Here is a 26,411-nt window from a genome sequence, read left to right on the forward strand (position 1 = left end):
TGGAAAGAAATGAAATGGAAAGATTTATAAAGAAATCATATGGTACCCCACACCTGGGGTGTGAGCTCACACTTGAAGGCTCCACTGCCGAAACGTTGTGTTTTCTTTCTTCTTTTTTTTAGCATGGAATAAACCTATTACTTGTTCAATTTTCCACATGCCTCCCCTGTGTCAAAAAATAAGGTCTATGGCAGTGCGATGTTATCAAAAGATTATAAATTTGAAAAGGAAATGATGGGTCAAAATAAAAACAAGGTTGATGCAATTTTTATTATTTTTAATTATTTTCAAAACCAATAGGCTTGATCAAAATAGTAAAAATGCTTGACAGCACATTTTATTGAAATAATTTGAATGTGCAAACAATTTGAAAAAAATTAAAAATAGTCAACATCTTTGTAAATTGCAAATAAAATGACTAAATAAAAATGTCAAAATCTAACATAAATGTTTTTTTAAAAAGGGGGGAGAAATACAAGGTATTTTTGTTTGTGCCTCTAAATGGGTAGGTGAGCTTGTTTAATAAATTATGTTTACATAATTCACCAAAAATACTGGGTAGTATTTTTGAAATGGCAACATGCATCTCCTTCTCAACATTGACTCTTGATTTGAACTTGGATTTTATAACCGCAAGTGCTGAAAACCCAGCTTCACAAAAGCAGGATATTGCAAAGGAAAGCAGAACTCACAGAGCTCTGTTGCTTATTCCTTGGTACTCTAATAGTATGAGGTTTTTTGCATTGTGCTACTTGGTACGCTACTTTGTATGATAAAAAAATAACTTTGCTGGGGTATTTAGTTTGGCTAGAAAAAGCTGCTTTCTGTTCATTCATTAAACTTGTGCGAAAAATACTCATGAGGCTTACTTATAAAAATACTGTGAACAGTAATAAATTTCTGAATTACGTTTTAATTTATTGGGGAGCATGCTCTCAGCAGCCAACACTTTAAAGCAGACAACACACTGAGGACATTCTTCAGTGTCCAAAATTATGCACATGAAAAAACCTCTCAATTGCTATCGTGTAACAAAAAACTCACAAAATGACCACTCATAGAAACATGAAACACCGAAGCCGTGGTCAACTGGTATGCTGCTTACAGACTGCCGATTCTTGTGGCCAGTTTCATGTGACACAATCTAGCTAAGTAGCGAGTGACTCGTACATTCTTTGTGCACGAACAGCGGGTTTTGCTCGTAATAAAATTTTTGACTGGCGATACCTGAGACGCCCCTGACCGACAATGGTGCCTCCCCTAGGTGGCGCGATGCACAGGTTGGAATCACTGTGATAAAACGTTTGTGCGCCATCTAACGGCACAAATAATGAAATGTAAGAAAAAACGGCACCCAATAAAGTGGAATATGGCGAATTTTGACTAATTTATTTTTGACCTCAAGGGCCGGTTAAAACTGGCTGGCGGGCCGTACTTTGCCCACAGGTGGTCTAGCCACAAGTGACACAGTGGACAGAGCTCACTTCGTCCCTGCTACAGAGCTATTACTGAATATGCATTTTAAGGTACTCAGTAGCTTGGCAAGCTTAGATTAGTCTTGGTAGCTAAGCTACTGAGTACCTTAAAAATACGTATTCAGTAAATTCTGTAGCAGGAACGAACTAAGCTCTGTCCACTGTGTCACTTGTGGCTAGACCACCTGTGGGCAAAGTATGGTAGCCAGCAGCCATATCACTCTGCAACTCACAACTGGCAACCCACTGAAGCTAAGCAGGTGTGAGCCTGGTCAGTACCTGGATGGGAGACCTCCTGGGAAAAACTCAGGTTGCTGCTGGAAGAGGTGTTAGTGGGGCCAGCAGGGGGAGCTCACCCTGCGGTCCATGTGGGTCCTAATGCCCCAGTATAGTGATGGGGACACTATACTGTAAACAGGTGCTGTCCTTCGGATGAGACCTAAAACTGAGGTCCTGAGTCTCTGTGGTCATTAAAAATCCCAGGGCGTTTCTCGAAAAGAGTAGGGGTGTAACCCGGTGTCCTGGCCAAATTTCCCATTGGCCCTTACCAGTCATGGCCTCCTAATAATCCCTCTCTGTAAATTGGCTTCATTACTCTGCTCTCCTCCCCACTGATAGCGTTCTGGTGCATTATGGCTGCCGTCACATCATCCAGGTGGATGCTGCACATTGGTGGTGGTGGAGGGGAGTCCCCATTACCTTTAAAGCACCTTGAGTGGAGGGTCCAGAAAAAGTGCTATATAAGTGTAAGCAATTATTATTAGTCTCTTAGTCTTTTCCTATCTAGCTTCTTCCAATTTATAATCGCATGGCAGCTGGAGCCTATCCTGGCAAACATTGTGTACAAGGCATGGTACACCCTGGATGGGATGCAGACAGACACAAATACAGACACACACACTTAAATCAGAGCCAGTTTTCCCAGGAGCCTGTTAGCCTACCAGTAGATCTTTGGACTGTGGGAACTAAAGCAATATGTTTTCATATTCAGGATGTCAGACAAAATGGTCTTACGTTTATTTTAGTTGATTAAGCAGAATAACATTTGCTTTGTGGGACATTTAAACTGTTTCAGATAGACAATTGACATACTAGTTCATTTATAGTATATACTGACTCACTTTCTTAGCCTGGCGTTCCTCTTTAGTTGTTCATCTTTTGGGTGATTGAACAAGCACTCTGGTCTTAGCAGAGAGATCACCCTTCAGTTTACCAAAATGAGAGAAGCCATGTTGGACCATTCATCATTAGGGTCAGGGTCCAGGTCAAAGCAACAGAAAAATTATACATTTTTAATAAACCTTAATTTGTGATGTAATAATATACTGTACATTGCTGCTACGACAACGTTAAACCTAGAGATTTCTCAATTGGATATATCTTGCAAGGGGGCGTGATTACATTATGGGGATGTGATTGCATTGCTGGTCTGGACACTGTTGGTCAGGGGTCAACATGTCTGAGACTGTTAATGCTGCAGACATGACCTTGTCAACCAGTCCACCCAAGCATCTGAATGCTGTGCATATTGATAATGTGGGGCTGAACGGTGGCACCGTGGCAAATGATCTGCGCCTGTGGCTGAAAGGTTGCCAGTTCAAATCCCATGGCCGGCAGAGGAGTCCTACTCCATTGGGCCCCTGACCAAGGCCCTTAACCCAAACAGCCCCAGGGGTGCCATATAAATGGCTGACCCTGCGCTCTGACCCCAAGCTTTTCTTCCTGTCTGTGTATCTCATGGAGAGCAAGTTGGGGTATGCAAAAAGACAAAGTCCTAATACAAGAAATTGTATATGGCCAATAAAGTTATCTTATCTTATATGGCCAATGATGTAGGAAGGCTTTTTCCTAGTATATACATTTTTCTTTGTCCATGGACAGTTCAGGAATGATTCCCCACAAATAAGAAGGACTAAGTAATATATAATAATAATAATAAACTTGATTTTATATAGGGCCTTTAAAGGTGGCTTCTCAAAGCGCTTTACAGAATGACAACAACAGATAAAACACAATTACAATACACAGGGGAGACCGTGGATGGTGGTACTAAGTATAGCAGGAGCAGAGGGGTAAAGAATGTAACCAGTTCAGTAAAGGCTCTTCTAAAGAAGGTTTTGATTCTGGATTTGAAGGAGTTTAGAGAGGCTGGCTCTCTGATAGCCTTGGGGAGAGAGTTCCAAAGCTTGGGGGCATAACAGGAGAAGGCCCTGTCACCCATAGAATGTAGACAGGCTTGGGGAACAGTTAGGAGACCAGAATTAGAAGAGTGAAGGTTGCGAGGTTGGGAGTTGGGTGATAATAGTTCAGACAGGTACTGAGGTGTCAAGCCATGGAGAGTCTTATAGGTGAGCATGAGGATTTTAAAGTCCACACAGGATTTGACAGGAAGCCAGTGCAAGGACTCCAGAATATAAGAAATATGAGACACTTGCACTAGGCCAGGTCAGGATTCTGGCTGCCGAATTTTGGACATACTGCAGTTTGTTCAATGTAGATTTAGATACCCCAGCGAGTAGAGCGTTACAGTAGTTATGATAACAAAGGTCATAGTCTAGCGATATATCTGAGGTGAAAAAAATGTTTTGACAATATGCTGCACATGTGGGTCGAATGTTAAGCCAGAATCGAGTATCACCTCAAGGTTTTTCAATTTAGACTGAAGCTCAAGTACAGAACCATCTACACAGGTTACAGGGTTACAGGATTGAGGGGCAGAACTCTCATTAGAGAGATACAAGTTGCTAAGTGAACAAAGGTGAATGGAGTTTCTGAGTTAATGAGATTCAGCTGTTGAAGGCCTCTAAGAACAGGCTGAGTAGCTCCCTGAAAGTTTCTGTGTTGTGAGAGAACGAGCAGACTTGCGGACTGCAGCTCTAGCTAAGGGGTAAAGAAGTGTTGGAGAGTCAAATTCAGAAAGAATTAAGGAGTGTAAATGTTTGTGTTGTTGTCTGTACCCCAGACGGGGAGGATTGAGTGCAACAATTGTGAATTTTAGGAGGGGATTGTGATTGTGAGGGAAGGGATGGTGAAGTTTAGGAAGATCATTAACTGAAAGGGCCAGCCTGTTTTGGTGTGAGAGAGCAGTACTTCTTGGTGAGTCTGCCAAATGTGTAGATTACTGTCAATAAAAGTGTGTCTTTTGTGTGTTAGTGTATGTGTCAGAGAGCAGGTGTAGCAGAGGAGTCTTCACTCTAGAAAGCATTGAAGCATTAAGTGAAAGAAAGGGCTCATCTAGCTGCTGACCTCTCTTAGTGGGCATAAAGTGGTAACACAGAGAACGCCAATGATGCAAGTGAGCCTGGGAAAATGTAAGTGTAAGTCTGTAAAACTGTGAGTGCGCAGTGGTGGCTGGACACGAAGGAAGCTGCAAGTTGCACAGCCTGGGACATGAGAACGAAGCATCAGAGAGGTTGTGTGGCTTTGATGAGTGTATTGAGTCTGAGCACAAGGTTGAGGCACTGGAAACTTTGAGTGTTGTGTGTGTGGACTAGAGGTCTGCATGGGCATGAAGTTGAAGCCCACACCCAAGACCTTGAGACTCAACCCAACCAAGCTCGAATGGTATTGCCAAATTTGAAACCCGAACCCGAAGACGGTCACTCTCTTTTCCTCTCAAATCAAGTAGACACACATGCACAAATGGAGACAGATTCTCACAGATGAGGTTTTAATAAAAATAAATTTAAAACATAATAAAAATTAATTTTCACTTAATAGAAAACAACCCCAACCCCAGCCCGAACCTAAAGTTGTACATGAAAAACTGACCCAGACCCGGCCCGATACCTGATGCTTGGTCGGGCCCCGTCAGGCTGTAGTGTGGACAGGTGGTGAAACCTGACAGTATTTGAAATATAAGCTTTTCTAGTAGTAGTCTTGTTTTTATACTATAGAACTAATATTGAAACAAGAACAGATTAAAGCCTGTGGAAACTAAGAATGGAATCTTAGTAGTAGGAAACTGTTGTAGGACAAATTGTCCAGGCATGTTGATTATGATTGTTTGGATCACAATTCTACTAGTAACCAAATGAATAAAATTGTTAACTCACATTTTTCATTTATTTTTTTTGCTCTTGACTTATTTGTTAGTTAAGAACATTAGATCACTACAAAATATTGTATGTTCATCTGTACTGTGTGTTCTGCAGAAATCATGATATTCCTGTTCTGTTGTGTGCTTTATAGTGATATAATATGTAGGCTCAAGATAATTGAACTGTTGACTTATTTATGGATATCTGAGCTCCTTTAACCAAAGGCATTACAGTTTCCTTTGTGAACACTCTCAAGTGCGCTTGTTGAGCCATTGACTGCAGTGTCAATGTAAAGGTGTGCACACCATGTTGAATGTTCATTTTTTACAACTACATTAGATACTGAGATGTCATCTCTTATTGCTTGAACACAGCAACAACATGTCAATTACCTTGAGACTCTCAGATTCACATCAAACCCTTAAGATTTGGATTTGGATAATTTTTAAAAACAGAACTGGCCCTGGATATAATGAGCTGTTGCCTACAGAGGACGTGTAGACCTGATACAGTAGATATTCATGTGAAATGTTCATTGATATGAGGAAACAGACGCACAGGAGCACATCAGTGGCAATAACATACTCTAAACTACAGATGAATCCTGAACAATACAAATAAGAAGTCAAATGTCACAGGAGAGTAGAATTTAATCAAAGAAACCTTTTGGTGATACTAGATTGTGGTGTTGTCAGAAAACGTAGCATAATTTGTATTATTAATGCAGTTGATAATGGGCTGCATGGTGGCACAGTGGTTAGCATTTTTTACTTGTAGCACTGAGGCCCTGGGTTCAATTTCCGACCTGGGTTACCATGTGTGTGGCGTTTCTATGTTCTCTACATGTTTTCCTGGGTTTCCTGCAGGTACTCCGGTTTCCTCCCATAGTCCAAAGAAATACTGGTAGATTAATTTCTGGGAAAACTGGCCCTACTACAGGTGTGTGTATATTTTGTGTGCCCTGTAATTGAGTGGTGTCCCGTGCAGGGTGTGTCCTGCCTTGTGCCTGTTGCTTGATGTGACAGGATATGGCTCCTAACCAAGCTGCAATTGAATGAAGCGGTTAGAAAATGGATGGATGTAATGGTTAAGTTCCCGATACCTGTACATAATTTTTATGTGACTTCCAGATTTTTATATATGTATTATTCTCAACTTGCTTTTTTGCTGAAAGGCAGTGAATTACAGCATTTGTAGAAGAACTTGTGTGGAATGGCAGGTTAGTGTTCAGCTAATGTGATTGATCTTCATGCTGACATGGCCCACACTCAAAATAAAAACAAAAGTTTCTACAAGAGAAGGGAAGGCATGCAGGATAGAATGGCTCTAGCCTGAAGCTTTCTACGTGAGTTTAATCAGGGGGAGCTGACATGATGACTCATGGTAGACCTCCAGTCCTGTAGTTCATGGACATGGGACATTAATCTGATAAAGGGTTTGGAGCTGCCAAGACACTCTTCAGTAGAACTAGTTTAGAATTAAAAAACTTGTATCTTTTTCATCTGGTCATGTTATTCTTTTGCCTTCAGCTGAGATATTTTAAGCCAGGCACTTAGTAGGGTGGGAAGATGTGTTCTGCATTTTAAAGGCAAAGTTAATGACCATTAATTTGAATTACCATTATTAATGATTTCAAACACCACCTTGCATGTCTAAAATTAATATCACAAATAATGCAGTCATTAAATAACTGATTTATGATTGCAGCGCAGAAATGTTTTTCAGTCATAAGCAAACAGTAATTTAGAAATGAGGAAGATTACTGTGAAGTTTAACACAGGCATTACATTGAGTTTTGTTTAGAAAATCCTTTGAAGGAGTAACATCCTTTCACTCATAGAGAGTAAGACATTTCATTTAATTAATAGTATCAATGTGCATTTAGCAATTTGACTGAAGCTGCAGTTTAAATTAGGAGGCCTTATGTCTTCAGGTTAACTGAATTAAGTGAGCCACATACACTCACAGAGCAGACCTTGTATTTAAGGCATCATATCTGACTGTGGATGAAGCTATTTAGTTATGATGAGTCACCCCTCTCACACTTGAGCAGTGCTACATTTTCACACTGCAAAAAGCAGTGTAATTTATGTATTTATTATTGTGCAGACTCAAATGACATTGCCCTGACAGTAGTCTTGTTATTTGGTATTTTATCATTGCAAAGGGCAAGCAACTATTTGGATTCAGAGCTACACAGGGTTTAATTTCCAATTCTGTACATTAAATTATGATGAAATGTAGGTCATTGCTTTATGTTCTTGTTTATTAAACCTTGGGCAAGTAGGTTAATGAGAATAGACTGTTTATGTGTGTGTGTATATATATACTGTATGGCATTTCTACATTTCGCTCACCATGTTCATTGTATTTAAATTGGATTCCCTGGCACAATACCATTCCTATGACTCTCGATGTGCAATAACTACCATTGAATGCGTGACACAATTTCTTAACATTTTTCAAAAGAAAAAAAAAATCAGTTGTATAACAAAGACTTTTACCTCCAATATTCCGCTCAATTTTAATACAAATAAAACATGGGTTTGTATAGGTGTAGCCCTTTGCTTTACTGTATTAAAGGTGACAGGGCAGTTTAGTGATTCATTAAGTAATGGACTTTCTCTTTCAATTGAATTGAATCTGTGTTTTTCAGCTGAATGACTAGTTTATGTACCTAACTGTATATTACTGTGTGCTTTGCAGTGGCTTTAATTTAGATTTCTTACTGCCTGTACAAAACACACAGGCATCTCAAATTAATTTTAGTGTTATTTTCTTTGTAAAATTAAATTTCAGAGCATTCTATTTTAAATTCAAAGAATATGTGCAAGAAAATGTAGGCTCCGAGTGTGCTTTTTTAATGCTAATCCCCTTTATGGATTAGGATCATATGATTTTTATATTATCGAAGAAAACTCAGTCTTCACTCAGGTTGGGAGATTGTCAAACAGAGATCCTTAATTCAATCAGCTGAAGGGGAGCATATCACAGAGAAAGGGTTTCCCTTAGCACTCAGTAAGACATGCTCACTGGACTGAAGTTACACTTTACTTTTTTATACATTAAAAGTAGGCAAGACTTTAACATATCAAAGGAACATACAGGGAAAGGGGCAGTGTCAGAAGTCAAACAAAGAGGACAGGGAGATGCCATTTGGCATCCTGCAATCTGTTTCATTTCTCTCTGGTTGAATGGGTGTGAAGAATCACAGGCTTTAGTTTGCACCTAAGACAGTGGTCTTAGGTGCAAACGGAAAACCTTTCCCGCGATAGTCACTATCTTGACCTTTTCACTCTGTCTTCCACAATATGGAATTAAGAATACAGTCCTGTTGCTATAGGTGCATTTTTGTTTTGTTAACCACTATCCTTGTTAAATTTAAAAATGTGAGAAAGTTCCAGAATCCTTGAGAGTTATGCAATGAACAACATGTAAAACCATTTGTGGTAATTTTCTACTCTTCTTGCATTTCGTATTGCATCTGAAATGGGTATTGAAAGAAAACAAACTTGGTAGATATTGTATTTCTTTGTATCAATCACATGACCCCATCAGTGAAGTAACTACAACAAACCTTTGAGTCATTATGATTGTTATATTGGTCTTTTTTCTATTGAAAAATCTTTCACAACAGAAGTAAGCAAACAAATACGCAAATGTATTTTTGCTTTGAAGATCTACAAAATTTGTTCATTTGTATCCTGTTTTGAGCTAGTGATAACATATAATTACGTGTGAATGTTATGGTGACCATTAACAATAAATCGTTTTTTACCGTAAAGAAGTGGTTCACATTGAGCTGTGAATATTAGTGTTAATTCGATCTTATTGCACTATTCATTACTGCACAACACTAACTTAGAAAAAAACAGTGTATTTCTATGAATCCTTCTTAACATGGGGTAAAATTTTTTGGTCTTTCAGTTGAAGTACGGAGCTATATCTGAAACGTTTTTTTTTATTTGCCCATTATTAATAATAGAAGAGATGAGGTGCCCTTAGATGGGGTTATTTGTAAAAAAATCTTTGAGAATCTGGCAATTATCTCTTTATGATACTATGTTCTGCCATTGAACACTCAGCTACATGTATTAAAAAAATGCATGAAGGCTCATTTCTCTAAATCTTTTAGTTTCCGTTTTGAATTATCCTTCCTTTATACCTCTCTAGGAGCATAAAAATACTACTACTTATAATAGTTATAATTGCTTACACTTATATAGCGCTTTTCTGGATACTCCACTAAAAGCGCTTTACAGGTAATAGGGACTCCCCTCCACCACCAATGTGTAGCATCCACCTAATGCGCCAGAATGCTCACCACACATCAGCTATCAGAGGGGAGGAGAGAACAGTAAGGAAGCCAATTCATAGATGTGGATTATTAGGAAGCCATGATTGGTAAGGGCAATTTGGCCAGGACGCCCTGGGATTTTTAATGACCACAGAGAGTCAGGACCTCGGTTTTACGTCTCATCCGAAGGATGGCGCCTGTTTACAGTATAGTGTCCCCATCACTATACTGCGGTATTAGGACCCACATGGACTGCAGGGTGAGCACCCCCTCTGCTGGCCCCACTAACACCTCTTCCAGCAGCAACCTTAGTTTTTCACAGGAGATCTCCCATCCAGGTACTGATCAGGCTCAAAAACAACTAACATAGTAACAAGCTATATACATGTTGTTTTTCCATTGCTTGGAGGCAGAACCCCTCTGGTGAACATTGCATTTCATTCTATGTTAAGAGTCAATGTACTGATGTAATCTGTATCTTCTATTGCGCCACTGCCTACAGCAACCAAAGTATCATATCTGAATGACTACCGCCCTTTGGCACTCTCCTCAGTAGTCATGAAGTGCATGGAGAAACTGGTGATGGGACACATCAACAGTATTGTCCCAGACTCTCTGGACCCCCTGCTGTTTAATTATAGGAATAATAGGTCAGTGGATGATGTTGTCTCACTGGCCCTTCACACCACTCTTGAGCACCTGGACAAGAGGAACACCTATGCCAGGATGTTATTTATTGACTTCAGCTCAGCCTTCAACACAATTGTGCCATGCAGGCTGGTGGTCAAACTCAGGGGTCTGGGCCTCAGCCACTCCATCTGCACCTGAGTCCTGGACTTCATGACAGGCAGACCTCAAGTGGTGAGGACTGGAAACAAAACCTCATCTCCTCTGATCCTTAACACATGGACCCCCCAGGGCTGCTGCCTGAGCCCACAGCTCTTTTCTCCATTTACACATGACTGTGTGGCTAATGTGCTAAACAGTTCACAGATTCTAGCTGATAAAGCCACTCTGTGTTGCCTGTTGTATGGGGAATTAAGTGGTCAAATGACTAACAGATTCATCTGAAGGCCAAATCAAAGACGTTGTTTTAGGATTTGGCAATCCTATTATCTTGCATTAAATGTTTATGGCAAAGTACTGGCATTGGAAGTCTGCTCTTAAACATTAGCCATGGTTTTTAGGGTCATTTTGAGAGAGAAATACACTGAAAAGGAGTAACACTTTAGGGACTGCAAGAGATGTTTTGTAAATGTGTAAAACTCAAGTTTTCTGTACTATTTTGGGTTCTGTTTTTTATTCCTTAAGAATACAAAGAATCGGATAACTCTAAGTACCTTATTATACATATTGGTCATCTCAAAGACCTACATTCACAGCATATTAAGTCTCAATTGCTTCAACTACCATCTGCTTTTGATGTTGTTAGAATGATTTCTTTGCTGATGTAACATCTGTTACACCTGGAAACATCAAACTCCAAATTACATAACATAAATCTCATGTTAATACATGATCGATACTCAATGCATTAATAACGCATTTCTGTATTAAAAACATCAAACTTGTTCTAAAGGTAATTCATCATTAGTAAACATTGGGCCTACAAGATTTTTATATACAGTAGATTTAATAGATTTTTAAAATCTGTTCAAGGTTCTTAAGAATTCATCAGTAGAACCCCTTGTGTAAAAAATCTGTATGGTAGATAACTTTCCATAGCACTGGACCTTTTGGTTTTTTGTTTTCATTTTGCACATTTCCTGTGTTATACATTTCAGTTTTAGTTTTAATTACTGACTTTGTTTTCCTGGTTCATTTAGTGGAAGGACAGCTTGAATTTTTTTTTTAATTATTGATTTTTTTTTGGTGTTTTACGAGCTATATATTCTGGTATTGCTTTAATTCTGAATAAGCTTTGAACTGACAGCACATCTGCTAGTATTTTTTTTTTCATCCTGATTTTGTTGAATGGTTCTCTGAATGCTTTACTTGACAGTTTGATTAAGCCACGGTATTAGCACTGTATCCCACACCTTCTTGCTATGTAGCTATAATGTGCCACATTGTATTTAAATGGTCACATTTTCTAATTTCCCACCATTTGATTTTGTACCTAGAAAGATTTCCATTAAAGTAACATAGTCTTCTCAAGACTTTTTCATTTTGGTAATATAAGACATTATTCCTCCTTAAATTAGAACATTATAAAGTAATATTACTGCTTCATGCTGTGAACTGAAAGCCTAAAGATGTCTTCATTAATGTCACACCACAAACTGCTGTACACTTTGCTGTCATGGTGATCAGTACCCAGATGGTATTCTTGGCTGTATATACTAATGCACAGTCTACTATTGTCCACATACAATGTGATATTGTTTTAAGATTTTTCCTTGAGCCGATAAAATACTAAGCTTAATTCAAGTGATTTTATAAACAATATCAGGTGCTTAGCATTTGGTGTTTGAGTTGATACCCTTGCTTTGTTCAAGAATGAGTTGGATGGGATCCAAGGATTATTTAGTTCCTACCAACAGGCTATATAGGCTGAATGGTCTCCCCATTCAGGGAAAGGAAATTCTTTAGAAAGAATGCTTTTGGTGCCTATTGAGTGCAACTTTACTGTTTGGAAATACAGTGACAGAGTCTTGGAGTCAACAGTTTTTCCATTCCTGCAAGCCAATCCAGAATCCAGAAATGTTTATTTTCTAGTAAAACAATGCAGCACTTCAAAGTGCTAGGATTACAGTAGCACAACTTCAAGAAAACAGTGTTGAGGTCCCATGTTTCAATCTTTTTCTTCTAAATCGTCCAAAAGAGCATAACCTGGGACCAACTTAGCAATGTCTTCATTACTGCCCAACTTTTGCCAGCTGACTGCAGTGGGACTTTCCAAAGCAGTCCATCCAGAGGCTGGTCAGCTCTACATACTCCCAGGACTGTTTTAATCTTTTTTTATTTAAATATAAATACAATTGCAAGTGTAAATTTGGATGTAGTTCAGGTAGTAGAAGTTTTACAGACCTTACTTAATTTAGTTAAACAAGTCCCATGACTAAATTTAAGTAGTCCAGGATTATTTGGTTAACCAATTATGTTCTGTGAAAGTACTGATTGAAGTGGACATAATGTGTTATTTGTAGTTATTTTGATCCTTTAATTTTAAATTATGTTGATGCAAATAACTTGAGCCTTTCCTAACTGGGAAGAATTGCCTTTCCAAAGTACTCCCCCACTCAACAATGCCTGGGATCCTTTCACAGTGTTGTTAATTGGCTGCAAGTGAACCCCTGAAAATTGCAGTTAACTTTAATCAAAGTGACAACTATGAGTAGTTGATGAAACTCTCTTTCCATCTTCCTCTCAGTCGTGCATATAGAAGAGCTTTTTTTAAGTAATTGAGGATTGAATCTAATTGCTGCAACCATCCAGAGAATTGATTGTAATCAAAGTATCTGCTTACCATACTGTTTCATTAAACCCATTTCTGTCTCTTGCAATGAGAGGCTCTGAGTAAATAAAAAATCTGCATCTAGGGAAATAGGCAAAACATCACTTCGATCTTGAGTTTTGCCCTCTGTCAGCTGATAGCTCCTCAGCCTGTCACAATTTCAATGTAGTTTAGGGCTCCTGAAATGCACTCACCAATATTTAAGATTTAAAGTGGAAGAAATGTCAGTCAGTGGATTGCTGGGTGAAAGACAGCAGGGCAGCAAGTACAGTGCATTTGTTTTATGGAACTACCCTTTATGCTGATTTTTAAAAATGTAAAAAAAGAAAGATTATAATTTAAAATTTTTTAAAGACATGTATTATCTGTTTTTTATAAGAAATTTAAAAGAAGCTGTGTTGTGTGTTACTTGTTGTGTTCAGTCAGCAAACAAATGAAAATATAGAGGCAGTTGCTCTTTTATTAAAACACTCCTTTATCAGATCACATTCTGGTACTTTTTTGAAAGAGAGGAGGCCCTGATTACTCACTAGAATGTGTATGTGGAAGAAAACCTGTCCATATGTAGCACATGGTAATAAAAAAAAACTACATCCGCTGTTCTTATGATTAGCTAATTCTTTGGATTGCCTTAGTTTTGTGAGAAAAGTAATCTCATTCCAAAAAATTAGCTTGAAACAAAGAGATAATTGTGTATTTTGGAGTATGTCTTGTACTTTTGCTGCATTTTTTTACCTGTTTCAGAAGAAAACAACTATTGACCATGACTGGAGAGACTGAAGTTTAAGCTACAGAACATTTCCAAGTTATTCCTGCATTCAGTGCTCTATATCTTCAATTATGAACTTTTCCTTTGTTGTGAGTGTTTTTTATTGCAAATCATAGCAGTGAATCTAAATATTAAGAATTATATTCCTCAACAGGAATGCAGAATAACTGATTATAACTTTTGTTGTTAGCTGTAGTTATTACTATTGTAGTTTGTCTTTTTAAAATTAGAGTAGTATTAATTTGACATTTTTCCTTTGTCCTTAGTATAAGGATACTTGACAAAAAATGGGGTGGACCTGAATCCAAGATGTAACATTCATAACATTACAGTTAACATAGAAAGAAAATATCAAGTCTTTGAGAGGAATAACAGGTATATTTACTCAAAGTACAGTTCTGTTTTTGCTTGTGTTTCAACAAAATCCCCAATTAAGAATGGCAATATTCCAGAGTGTTTTTTGCAGGTATTCTGGTTAGCTATCCTAGCCAGATCCATTTGTTGATTTTCCAAGAAAGATTAAGGTTAACAACATTGTTAAATTACAAAATTAGCATTATTTTGTACTGCAGCTGGTAAAAGTTAATGATTTTTTATGCAGATATGTGCCCTTGCTTTTCAAGCCGATCTGTATCTTGTTTACCAAACAAGCTACAGATAGAGCCATTCAGAATGCGCAACAGAACCCATTGACGCGTTACATGGGCTGTGTTTTGCTGCACTATACCATAGTGTAGTTCAGCTAATTGATTCACTGGCCAAAGATGATCGATAGGTGGCACTTGTGATGCCGTTAGACGTTAGTGAAAGAATTAGCTTCCTACAACAAAAATTTAGAACTTTTTCAAATCCACTTAATTAGTGGATATTAGTGAAATTAATATGGAATCATGTAACTATAGGAAATTTTTGAAAATAGCTGAAAATAAAATGAGTTTCTGAATGGTATTAACAATATTCATTTACAAATATATGCTTATTTATCTAGTTGTGGTAGGGTATTCCACTTTCTTCATAAATATCTGCATCTAATTCTTTACTCGGTCACTGGAGGTTATTTTGGAAACGTTTTGACATGTTTATTTTAAATTTTCTGTTATGATTGTTGCAATGGAAAATAAAAAGTTAGTCCAAACAAGTCATTCAAACCGAGTGACTGTTTGGTTCAGTGGTAATGTTGTTGCACTGGGTTTGCTTCCTAGTTCTGGGTTTGTGCTAGTTCTGCTTTTAAGAAATGAAGACATTCTGTAATATTTAAATTAAATAATCTGCTTAGGGTATTTTTGACATATTTATTTATATATCACAATATTTGTTTGTAAATATGAAAATAATATTAATAATGCATTCAAACACTCAAACAAAGTTTGAGTAGGGACCTGCGTCAGCATGCATAGAGGTAAAGATTTATTCCATGCTAAAAGGAAAAGAAGCTGTGGAGCCTTCTTCAGGGGTGAATGAGCAAACGTGAATATTGATAATGGAGGGAGTAAAACACGTTCTACCAGCCAGACAAACAATCTGCAGTTGTTTAATGAATTTACAGCACAAAGTATTATTAAAAAGACAATAAACAACAACAAGCACTGAAGATTAGTGATCTTGTGAAACCAAATAAAAAATGTGTTTGCATCTCGCCTTGAACTATGGGAAGCACATAAAAAAATCGACAATACACTATTCTAGGTTACACAATTTGTAACACAACCAACAAGATTCTAAAATTCTCAGCAGCTGTTACGTTGCGGGAGTGGGAGGAGCCACAGTGAACACCCGTAAAAGTTGACGCCCCGTTTGAGGGGGCTGAGACACCGGTGTGAGGCTTGTGAAAATTAGACAAAAAAGAGAAGAAAAAGAAAAGGTACACTGCTTTGCACAATGGTGTCCAGACTGGCCTATCCCTGTCTAACAGTTTACTGTCTGGGGGAAAAGGAAACTGCTTGGCACAGTGGCAGCCAGACTGGACTGTCCCTATTTAATGCAGTTCAGTCTGGCTAAAAAAAGTTCTCCGCTTTGAACAGCAGGATCCAGTCTGGACTATCCCTTCTTAGCGGAATCCAGACTAGAGAAAAGGAGAGAAGCCAAAACAAAAGAAAACTCAACCTGCCCAGGGGAATCCTCACAGTGGGACAGGAGAAAAGAAAAAGAAAATTAAACAAAGCAAAAATGCAGCCTCAATCCTCTCTTCACAATCCCCTTCGGGACTGTCGCTGGAATGTTCTCCACTTGTGGGTTATTATGACTGGAGTCCTGCTTGCTCGTCCCTCTGGGGAAGTGCTCAGTGTATTCTTAAAAGGCCTCCAAAGCTGCGTCTTGTCCAAAATTAGCTAAATCAGCTGTGGTTGCTAAGGCACCACATTGCCCTTAATTCAGGGCCCTGCCTCCAAAATGAACATGTCCCCGCATTATGCTACTCAACCCACAACTCAACAGCTGACTTCTGTCACCTCTTCTCTGTTCTTTAGTGGCATCCTCTTGAACATCATCACAGAGCAATAACATATTTTACCGATTTGCCAGCCAAATCACAATGCAGGTCCCAGACAATCCTATAAAGAAAAAACATCCCCAACCCAATCAGGTCTGCCTATTCCAATTAACAAACACGGTGGGACGTAACACTCCCACCCTTAATTACAATGTTTGTTAAAACAAAGTAGACAGTTCACAAGATGAACTCCGCTATACTCTTCAGCTTATAGAACATTGCCCCAAGGTTAAGCATGTGAGAGTGCATCAGCTCCAAGATTCTCTGTGCCCTTCTTATGTCTTATTTCTTTCCTATTATTTGTAATCAATTTATAATCATTTGGCTTCACCAAAGCTGTTAAAGCACATTCTCACTTAGCACCTACACTATGTCCTCACAGTGTGGGGAGTGAAACTGGGTGTGGACTGCACTATCAAACAACATTTGAAGAGAATGTCTTCCATATTGTATTTGAATTGGGAAGTTTTTACAATTATGCATCCATCCATCTGCTTTCTAACCACTTTAAGCACAGCAACCACCGACATAAAGGAAACATTTTACAGATGTTCAGATAAAGAAGAAAGTGTTAATAAATATTTTTTTTAAGTTCCTTAATCACAAAACCATCACTTCTATTTTTTTTTTAGTTTGTTGATGATTTTGCTACTTCAGAAGTAGAAGTAGTTCTTGTAATCACCCATATATGAACAGCATTACATCAAAAAAGTCTCACAATTCATATTCTGTATGACTTTGGAGATTCAGATTTTTTTTGACAAAATGCATTAACAAGATTTAAATCAAGACGCACAGATTTACAACACTTAACATACAAACAATGAGCAATGAGGAACAATGAGGCTAAAGTCTAAAATATCAATACAGCATCTTATTTTAATGACAGTCCTACTGCTATCTTAGTGAAGTGTTTTCTCCTTTACTGATATTACACGAGTTTCCAAAACGCGAACTGGCACATTCGTGATTGATAAATAGGGGATATACCTGTATGTCTGTATACGTGCTCATTTCCAATTTCATTACTGAAACAATCTACAGTTTCTAGTTCATTTTTTTGCCTTATGCAGGTGGAAAACCTCAAAATGCTTTGAATGCTTTGAGTTCACCCATATGTAACAGAATTAAATACGTGATGTGGAATCACATCCAGTAATTCATTCAGTCTTTTACCAATAAGTAATGAAGGATGCTATTTTATTGGGTCAAAATTCTGATTTGCTATACAAGCAATGGGAGAGGGGTTGTACCTCATTTCACCACTAGAAGGGTGACTTGGTTTTCCAAACCTAGACCCTCAATCGATGTAGATGGATAAAAAAAACTGTTTCTCTAAATTTTAAATCCTTTCATTAATGCTTGTTGCATCTGTTTTATTTTAAAGTACTCTTTTATTTAAAACCAAACATAATATCCGCAGGCATTTCCTCAGATATCCCTTGTTTTTTGAGGTTTAATGCAGTTAGTTATGTTTCTTTTAAGTATAACCATGTGATTTTTTGATTTAATATCAATGGAATGGTAAGATATGGTGTTTGTGCTTCATAGGATATATATACTGTATACAGATGATTTTAAGGTATGGTTACACAGTTTCTTTAAACTGAATCTTAACAAAAGTCCTTCCTTTCATTCCTTGCTATTGTAGAAACCAAGAGATTTGAGCCTCAAGTGTCCATTCGTCAAGCCAAGCTTTATTGTATGCGTACAAGGAACAACACATTTGAGGCTTATTGTTGTATTGCTCAAAGGAAATATGGCTACACAGCTTATATATACTTTTCTCTACACCCTCCCCCTCCTGTCTTTGAGGTAGCTTTCTCAAGAAACTCCATGACTCAGAAAGCACTTAAAACATTCCTTTCTTATCAGGGAGTTTAGTATAAACATTCTGTCCCCATTAGGAGTTTAGTACAGAAGATGGGAGTTCAGTACAGGGAGGGAGAAGCATCTGTGCTAAAGCAAGCGTGAAGGTTAGAGTTTAGCATGGGTACAGAGTAACATACAGATTCTGCTGGCAAACTCCATCACTATAAGATAAGATCACTTTATTAACCATATACAATTTCTTGCATTAGGAATTTCTTTTTGCATACCCCAGCTTGTTCTCCATGAGACACATAGGCAGACAGATGGGGAGAGAGAAGCTTGGGGTCAGAGAGCAGGGTCAGCCATTTATACAGCACCCCTGGAGCAGTTGGGGTTAAGGGCCTTGCTCGGGGGCCCGACAGAGTAGGATTCTTCTGCCGGCTGTGGGATTTGAACCAGCAACCTTCCAACCACAGGTGCAGATCCTTAGCCACAGTGCCACCACTCCGCCCTAAATATGTAGTTGCCCTAAAGTTTTGACATTGTCTTTGGTGTTGGGGACTCACCAGGCCTACTTTGTTCATGGCCAATTGGTTTTATAGGCACATCTATGCAGCTCTTCTGTTTGAGAGAGAGATTCACAGTTCTTACAAGCTTTTGTGGTATGACAAGGAATAAAATGCCCCATTTTTCAGGTATGTTACAAGTGGGGAATGCATGCAGACTTACTTGCTAGCAGGAAATGAGCACACATATAGCTTAACATCAAATAGTATGATTTACAATACTGTTAGTCCCCAATCCAGACAGGTAACCCAACTTGCACTCAGACGTACTGTACATCCTTAAGAGGATGGTATCGGAGAAAATGGATATGAAAAGAAGGAATGCCAAACATGTCTGAATGAAGCCTGCAGCAAAGGCTTGGTGAATTATATTACAGACTTCCGGAAGGAAACAGTCTAGTCTCCAGCTCCATGTATCCGAGCTGTGGAAAGCTGCAGATACAAAACATCCAAAAAGTAAAGGGCCCACTGAGGTCAGGGAAGAGCACCAGGAGACTGTCAGGATAAAGCTATCACCTTCTTGCCTGCTCTAGAAAGCAAGAAATAACCAGTCTATTTCTTGTAAAATGTAGCATATGGTTTCTGAGTAGTTTTTGTGAAAGGAAGTTATTCCTCCTAAAAATAAATAAGCTGTGTGTAGTTGAAAGAAATGCTTTTTTTCCTCTCTGCTTGAAGCGATCTTTGAAACCACATTCTTTTAAGATTCATGAACAATCATGCACTATGCTTTGCATAATGTGGATGGTCAGTATAGAATTTTCACATCTACCAAATAGCTTGAATTTGTATTAACTGAGGCACCTATGGTAAGTTCTGACCTTTAAACATGGGTGTATCAGCGTTTAAAAAAATATATTACTGGCAAATTGAGAAAAAAAAGTATAAAAAATACTGTCACTCAAAGAAAAAAAAAGGTTACCATTGTAACTAAAATGGTTAGTACTCTGAGCACTGCTACATCCTTTTAAATATCGGCAACTTCTGTTTGAATAATATGGTGTGGTATTGAATGGATATTTTTAGGTTGATAATGTTTTATCAGAATTTTGGTAAGCTCCGTTTGTGGAATTCAAATGATCTAGTGACCTTTTCATGAGAGCTTGTAGGACTTGTTCTGGGTCTCTAGTAGTATCTTATTGAATACAGAATTGCATGCTGGTTTGTACAGTTTTTTATGTATGGAAACTTTTATGTACTAGGATATGCAAATATTAGTTTTGCTACAATTTGTCTGCTGTTTTTCATATTATAACTGCTATCTGTCTTTTGTTTCCATGTCTCTTTTATATTATTATGTTATGTTTAATTTAATTTTAACTTGTAACACTTTGTGAAATTTGATTTGATTAATCAGAAATCTGATTGTATAGGATATTAGGATCAGATAATATGCATAATATTATCATAGTTCAGGTGAGTAGCTGCATCAGCATGCTTAGGCTCCAAAGGAACAAGTAATAGGTCTATTCCATGCTGAAAACAGAAGAAAGAAAACACAACATTTCGGCCATGGAGCCTTCTTCAGGTCTCATAAAGACAGGGCAGTAAGCAAAGGTGATGTAGCATAGGAGAACAAAAGGTGGGAGAGAGGAGGGGTGGGAGGCGGGAGCAGTGGACAGAAAGAGAGGCCAATTAAGAGGTGTGAAGTCAGAATAGGTGTAGAGAGGTGTGAAATGAAACCTACAATGAATAGAATTTAGAAGAAAATGAGTCTGTCGTTGAGAGAAGGGGAAAGGTGTGATCCTAGCTGCAGGATAATTTTAGTTTACCATCTTTGAGAACACAGACAAAGAGATTAGTGTGATCATGGCCGTCAGAGGTGAAATGAGAAACAGTAGGCTTGGAGAGATCTTTAATCTTCACAGCCCTAACATGTTCTCTGAAACGGTCTCCGAGTCTCCTTCCTGTTTCCCCAATGTAGATGGCTGGGCATTTCCTGCAAGAGATACAGTAAATAAGGTTGATGGAGGTACAAGATGTGATCTGGAATTGTCCTGAGGGGCCTTGAATGAGTATGGTGTTAGATATGTACTTGCAAGTGATGCAGCGAGCTCTGCTGCAAGGGAAAGTGCCTGGTGTGAATGGTTAATGAGGACGGTCAAGGGAGCTGTGAACAAGAAGGTTATGCAGATTAGGTGGTCGGCGATATGAGATGATGGGGTGGTCAGAAAAGAGGGTCCCAATGGAGAGATCCTATCCTATGGATAGAAAGTGTGTTGGGGTGGTAGGGAAGCACCAAAGGAATGTGGTTGTTATGGCAGGAGTTCCTGTTCGAGTTGATGGTCCGAGGGGTGTTTTTGGCTTGGGCAAGAGCCCACTGATACTGTTAGGGTATCCTCCGTTGATGAAAAAAGAGTATATTTTGAGGGCTTGGTTCTGGAAATCAATGTCGTTGCTGCAGAGGCATCGTAGCCGAAGGAACTGTGAAAAAGGGAGAGAGTTTGTAGTGTGTTTGGGGTGAAATAGATAGATAGATAATACTTTATTAATCCCATAGGGAAATTGATGAAATGCTGAAATTAGCTATACAGGAGATATTTGTGTGAATCAGTGGGTTTGTAATAAACCAAAGTAGAGTCTAGGGTAGTTAATGGAGAAGTTGATGTCTAGAAACAGAAGAGTAGTGGAAGATATGTTAACTGTATATTTGAGGGACGGATGGAAGTTGGTGAAGTGATGCAGAAAGTGCTGAAGCTGGTCGTTAGAGCATGTGACAGCACCGATGCAGTCATCAGTTTATCGCTTGTAGAGGTCAAGGACAAAGCCAGTGTAGGAAGCGAAGAAGCGTTCTTCTACCCAGCCGACAAAAATATTGGCATAGCTGGGTCCCATTCTGGTGCCCATGGCAACACCACTAACCTGTTGATAAAAAAGTTTATTGAATGAGAAAGCATTAGGCGTGAGAACCACTTCTGCAAGATGTACAAGGGTGTGGGTGAGTGGATACAAGCACTGTGCATTTGTCCAGCATGTGCTTGAGGGCTGTAAGACCGTCATTATGGGGAATTACGGTGTAAAGAGATGTGATGTCCATGGTAAAAATGTAGCATTTGGGGCCCTGAAATTGGAAATCATTAAAAAGTTGGAGCATGTGGTTGGTGTCCTAGATGTACAGATGCAGCCATTCAAAGTGCGCGGCACAGACACGTACCGGAGGTAATTGGCTACGGCCTCGCGCATCGTGACGCGCGTTGACGCAAAATACCGCGGTACGTGATTGGTTGACCGTCAGGGGCACATGTGGTGTGTTGGTCGGTCATAGAAAGATTTAAATGTCTTTACTGTGCCCGTTTTAGTATTGAATATTTATATGAAATTTTACCACTGAAGGGAAATCTTAGTAGCTGAGCATAAAAAGAATAGGAGCATACTGTAACGCGTGTGAAGGCCATAAACGATATTAATTTTGGAACATAAACATACAGTATATGGCTGGTCTCGGTACTTTAAAGAAAACATACACACCAGTATTCCATTTCTCCCTAAACATTTTAAGCATCAAAGTCTTTAACTAACGTGATACCGGAGTCAACAAGCATACTTTTAGAATTTGATTAAAAGGGAATATAATATGGAATCGCGTATCTAAAGAAATTAATAACAATATAATTATATTCATGTACCGCAACACAAGAATTGTACATGCTGTACGATGTCTGTCGATAATGTTTTGTAGGGGTTTTTCAACACTCCTCATGTGACCTTGCCGGTGGCGCTGTGGGTTAGGTTCCTGACTCCCACATCACACGCTGGGTGTTTGAATCCAGCCGGAGCCATGACTTTTTTTTTTAACAAACATTTCTTTGAAAAAATAAAACGTTTCCCTGTCTTAATAAACTTTCAGCATAGCTTTCTCCATGTTTAGATTTATTTTTCTTGGGATCTTGGGATCAAACGTGGAAAGATTAGATTGTAATCGTTTTTATTTTTTAAATACATTTTAGATAAGTGTAATCTATACTAAAAAGCTGTACACCACCTGCTATAAAGATACATATTGTAATACTTTCGGGTTCGGATAGGACGGACACAAGAACTCAGACTTCAGAACTCAGACTTGCGGAGTTAAAGCAAGTTAAACTTAAAGCTCCTTGAACTGAATTGAATTGAGAGAGAGCACAGCCAGGACAGACAGGCAAATAACATACACTCCACAGACATTCACAACAGCAACATATCATAAAACGTTTGCACATATTGTTAAATTATTACTTGTTTTTCAGGAAGTTAAAAAAACACTTGAATTACTTATCCAGTCTCTCGAAATAAAATTATTTTTCAAGCAATGCAACTAACATCGGGCAACGTGTTTGTTTTAATCCAATATTGACAGCCACATCTTAAATCTTGTCAGTCAGCTCTTTTTTCTCTATTTGAATTGTGGTGATTCAAACAACTTGGGATAACAAGTGGTCTCAAAGTCACCGAGCTCAAACAAAATTCCATATAAATATTCAATACTTAAACGGGCACAGTAAAGACATTAAATATACATATACATACTGTATACAGTACAGTTTGCATACAGTAATATGTTTATGTTCCTAAATCAATCTCTTTTATGAGCATGTGAAAGGCATGGTGAATCGGAGATTCTCAAAAATTACTGTACTTTGCATAATTGGAAACAAATGCGTGATTGCGAAATGCTGTGGTGTTACTTTTACAAAGACGGTCAATGAAAAAAAGAATGTGGACAAGGGCAATACTTTGAGTTTACAGCTTGTCCAAGGTCATTCATTATTAATACTATTAGTAATATCTTCGTTAAAGACCTTGATGGCGACTGCTCAAACATGAGAGGTTGAGCTTTATTAGCTCCACCTTGCGGAAATCCCGGATACTGTTATTTTACTTGCAGTACTGTACGAGAATTTACGGTAACTCGGGATAGACTGCATAAAGCGCACCGCAAAATAATGCGGTATCGCCCGCTTGTTTTGAATGGCTGCATCTGTATGAGGGAAGACCAACCAGCAGTCTCATAAAGCTGTCGAGAAAGGCCGAGATATAAGAAATCGGACAGTTGCATGCTGATACATTGGGAAGTCCAGGGTTGTCCAGTTTGTGGATTTTGGGGAGGAGGTAAAATTGAGATATGTTCAATGATGAGCCAGTTCGCCTCCTGGGGGAGCTCCTTACTGCTGATAAGAAGGGTAATGGTGGATACTGCTTCCTTTTGCTAGTCAGTGGTAGGGTCCTGTTAGAGAGGGAGGTAGGCAGAAATGTCGGTTAGTTGTCTAGAGGCTTTGAAAATATATAGGTCCTTATGCCACACCACAACAGCGCTTACTTTCTCCGCTGGTTTGATGATGATATCATCCTTGTTGCGGAGAGACTGGAGCGCCTGAATTTCTCCTTTGGTGAGGTTAGACCTGTGTTCACTGGGTATAGAGAGTGTCTTGGGAGCTTGATTGGTGCATTGGTTAATGAAATAATCGACTGGTGGAAAATGGCAGGAGGGGAGAGTCCAACAGCTCTGTTTTGGATTAATATTGTTAATTACATCAATAACCAAATTGTTATCAGCTGCCTGTGAGGAGGAATCATCAGCAAAATGTATTCTGAGCTGGATCCTGCGATAAAAGCGGTTGAGGTCGACTTGGGTCTGGGGGATGTCCAGCTTTCTGGGAACTGGTGGAAAACTGAGGCCTTTACTGAGCAGGGATCGCTCATCCTGTGAAAGGGAAAGCTCAGAAAGTATAGTGACAACAAGGTTAGGATTGGTGGAGGTATTAGGGGTGTTGATGGTTTTCTTCTGTAGAAGATGACAGAGTTTTTTATCCTTCTCTGTAGTGAGAAACTGGTAGAGTTTGGAGTTGAGAGATCTGATGAGGTTAGGTATAAAGATGATGTGGAGCTGTCAGCCATAGAAATTCCTAAGCCTCTTTGATGTTGTTGTTGGAAAGGATAATCTGTTTTTTGAGGATAAGGATAATATGGAAAGGATAATCTGTTTCATTTCTAAGATTATAATGTACAATAATTATAAAATATGCACAGCATTCCGTAGGATCCTCTAGGATCCAGTTGTAACATCCTTTAGGATCTTATAAAGGATTCTGTACAACATTCTTATCACGGATATTAAAGAATCCTTAACAAAATGCTGTAATATCCATCTGTATGGTCTTATATTCCAAGCTGGATAGAGGCTGAAGAATGGAGTAGTTTTTATTATGTATTATTTGAATCATCCTTTGCATCATTGTCATAATAATAATTGCTGTAATGTATATAGATTTTTAATTCCAAAGTGAAAAGGGGGCTAGCCTTGCTTTGGTTCTAAGATCAGAAGAGGTAAGATGAGAAGGTAGCAGTGGTGCTCTGGACAGCAGTGAAGGGTTGTATGTTGAAATAAACTTGGGGATGCTGCTGTTGGACTGTACTCAAATAGCTCCCACAAATGCAACTATATACAGTGCCTTGTGAAAGTATTTGGACCTTTCCTATGGTTTCCTGTTTTGATATGTTACAAAATGATACAATGATTTTTAATCTTCAAAACTTGATGGCTCAAACTGCAATGTTCTGTTAAATTATGTTAAAGTAAATATCCACTAAAACTAATGAGAAAAACTAAAATATGTATTCAGTACATTATAATGGGTACATGTCTTTTTGGGTGAGGTCTCGATCAACTTTGCATATTGGCTTGTTGTCTGCACTTCCATCTTGTCACATTTTCTTAAGATCTGTTAAACTGCCTAGGGGTCACTTATGGCCAGCAATTTTCAAGTCTTTGCACAGATTCTCAATATGATTTAAGTCAAGAGTTTAAGGAGTTTAAGTGTGCCATTTGACCAGAGATACAGGACTTTCAGTTTCTTAGTCTTAATCTACCTCATGTAAGATAACCAGGGGAAGGGTCATTTATAACCGGTATTTCCGGAACAAAACACTTAATATACTTGATATAGACCTGAGCAAGATGGCCGTCAAGGAGAACCAGCTGACCCGCTTTTGGAAAAGGCCTATGCAGCGAAACAATGAGACACAGGTAAGCTACATCAGGAAACAAAATAGAAATGCCCCGGAAGCGGTCAGCCAGTGCGGAAGCCGATAAGGTGAATGCATTTTGGAGGAAGAAGAGGATTAGGATTGTGGTTGAAAGGATTAAGGAATAACGGACTACGGTTTACGGATTACAACTTGGTTACGGTACAGATTTGTGTGGACATACGGACTTTGGAATTTGGATTGTTTAAGGATACAGGAAACGGATTATGTATTGGAATCGGAAAACAAACGGACAAAGAAATTGAGAAGATCAGTGTGGTGTGAGTAACATGCCTTTTACATTTGCTTTTCCCCCGGTGACACCACAAATGGTGGAGGATGCGGGCACCCGCTGCTCGGGTCTGAGAATTGTAGAAATTAAGTTTTTTTTGTGTGTGTGGGTTTCGTTTTGCATGTGTGGGGAAAACAAACAAACAATGGAACAGTTAATACAGCAATTGTCCCAAGCCACCCTCACCCAGTTTCAGGCTTTAAAAGGACAGCAAGA

At 38.7% G+C, this 26,411-nt stretch overlaps 1 protein-coding gene and 1 pseudogene across 11 annotated transcripts in view; one reads left to right on the forward strand and one right to left on the reverse strand.

Moving 5' to 3' along the window:
- gphna (gephyrin a) overlaps nucleotides 1-26,411 on the forward strand; it is a 475,089-nt gene that overhangs the window by 45,374 nt on the left and 403,304 nt on the right. The gene's annotated exons all lie outside the window — the stretch shown is intronic.
- On the reverse strand, nucleotides 21,798-25,752 carry LOC148828468 (uncharacterized; annotated as a pseudogene).

This window comes from Atractosteus spatula, chromosome 9 (genome assembly GCF_055471065.1).
Source record: "Atractosteus spatula isolate fAtrSpa1 chromosome 9, fAtrSpa1.hap1, whole genome shotgun sequence".
In the NCBI taxonomy this organism is placed as follows: Eukaryota; Metazoa; Chordata; class Actinopteri; order Semionotiformes; family Lepisosteidae; genus Atractosteus; species Atractosteus spatula.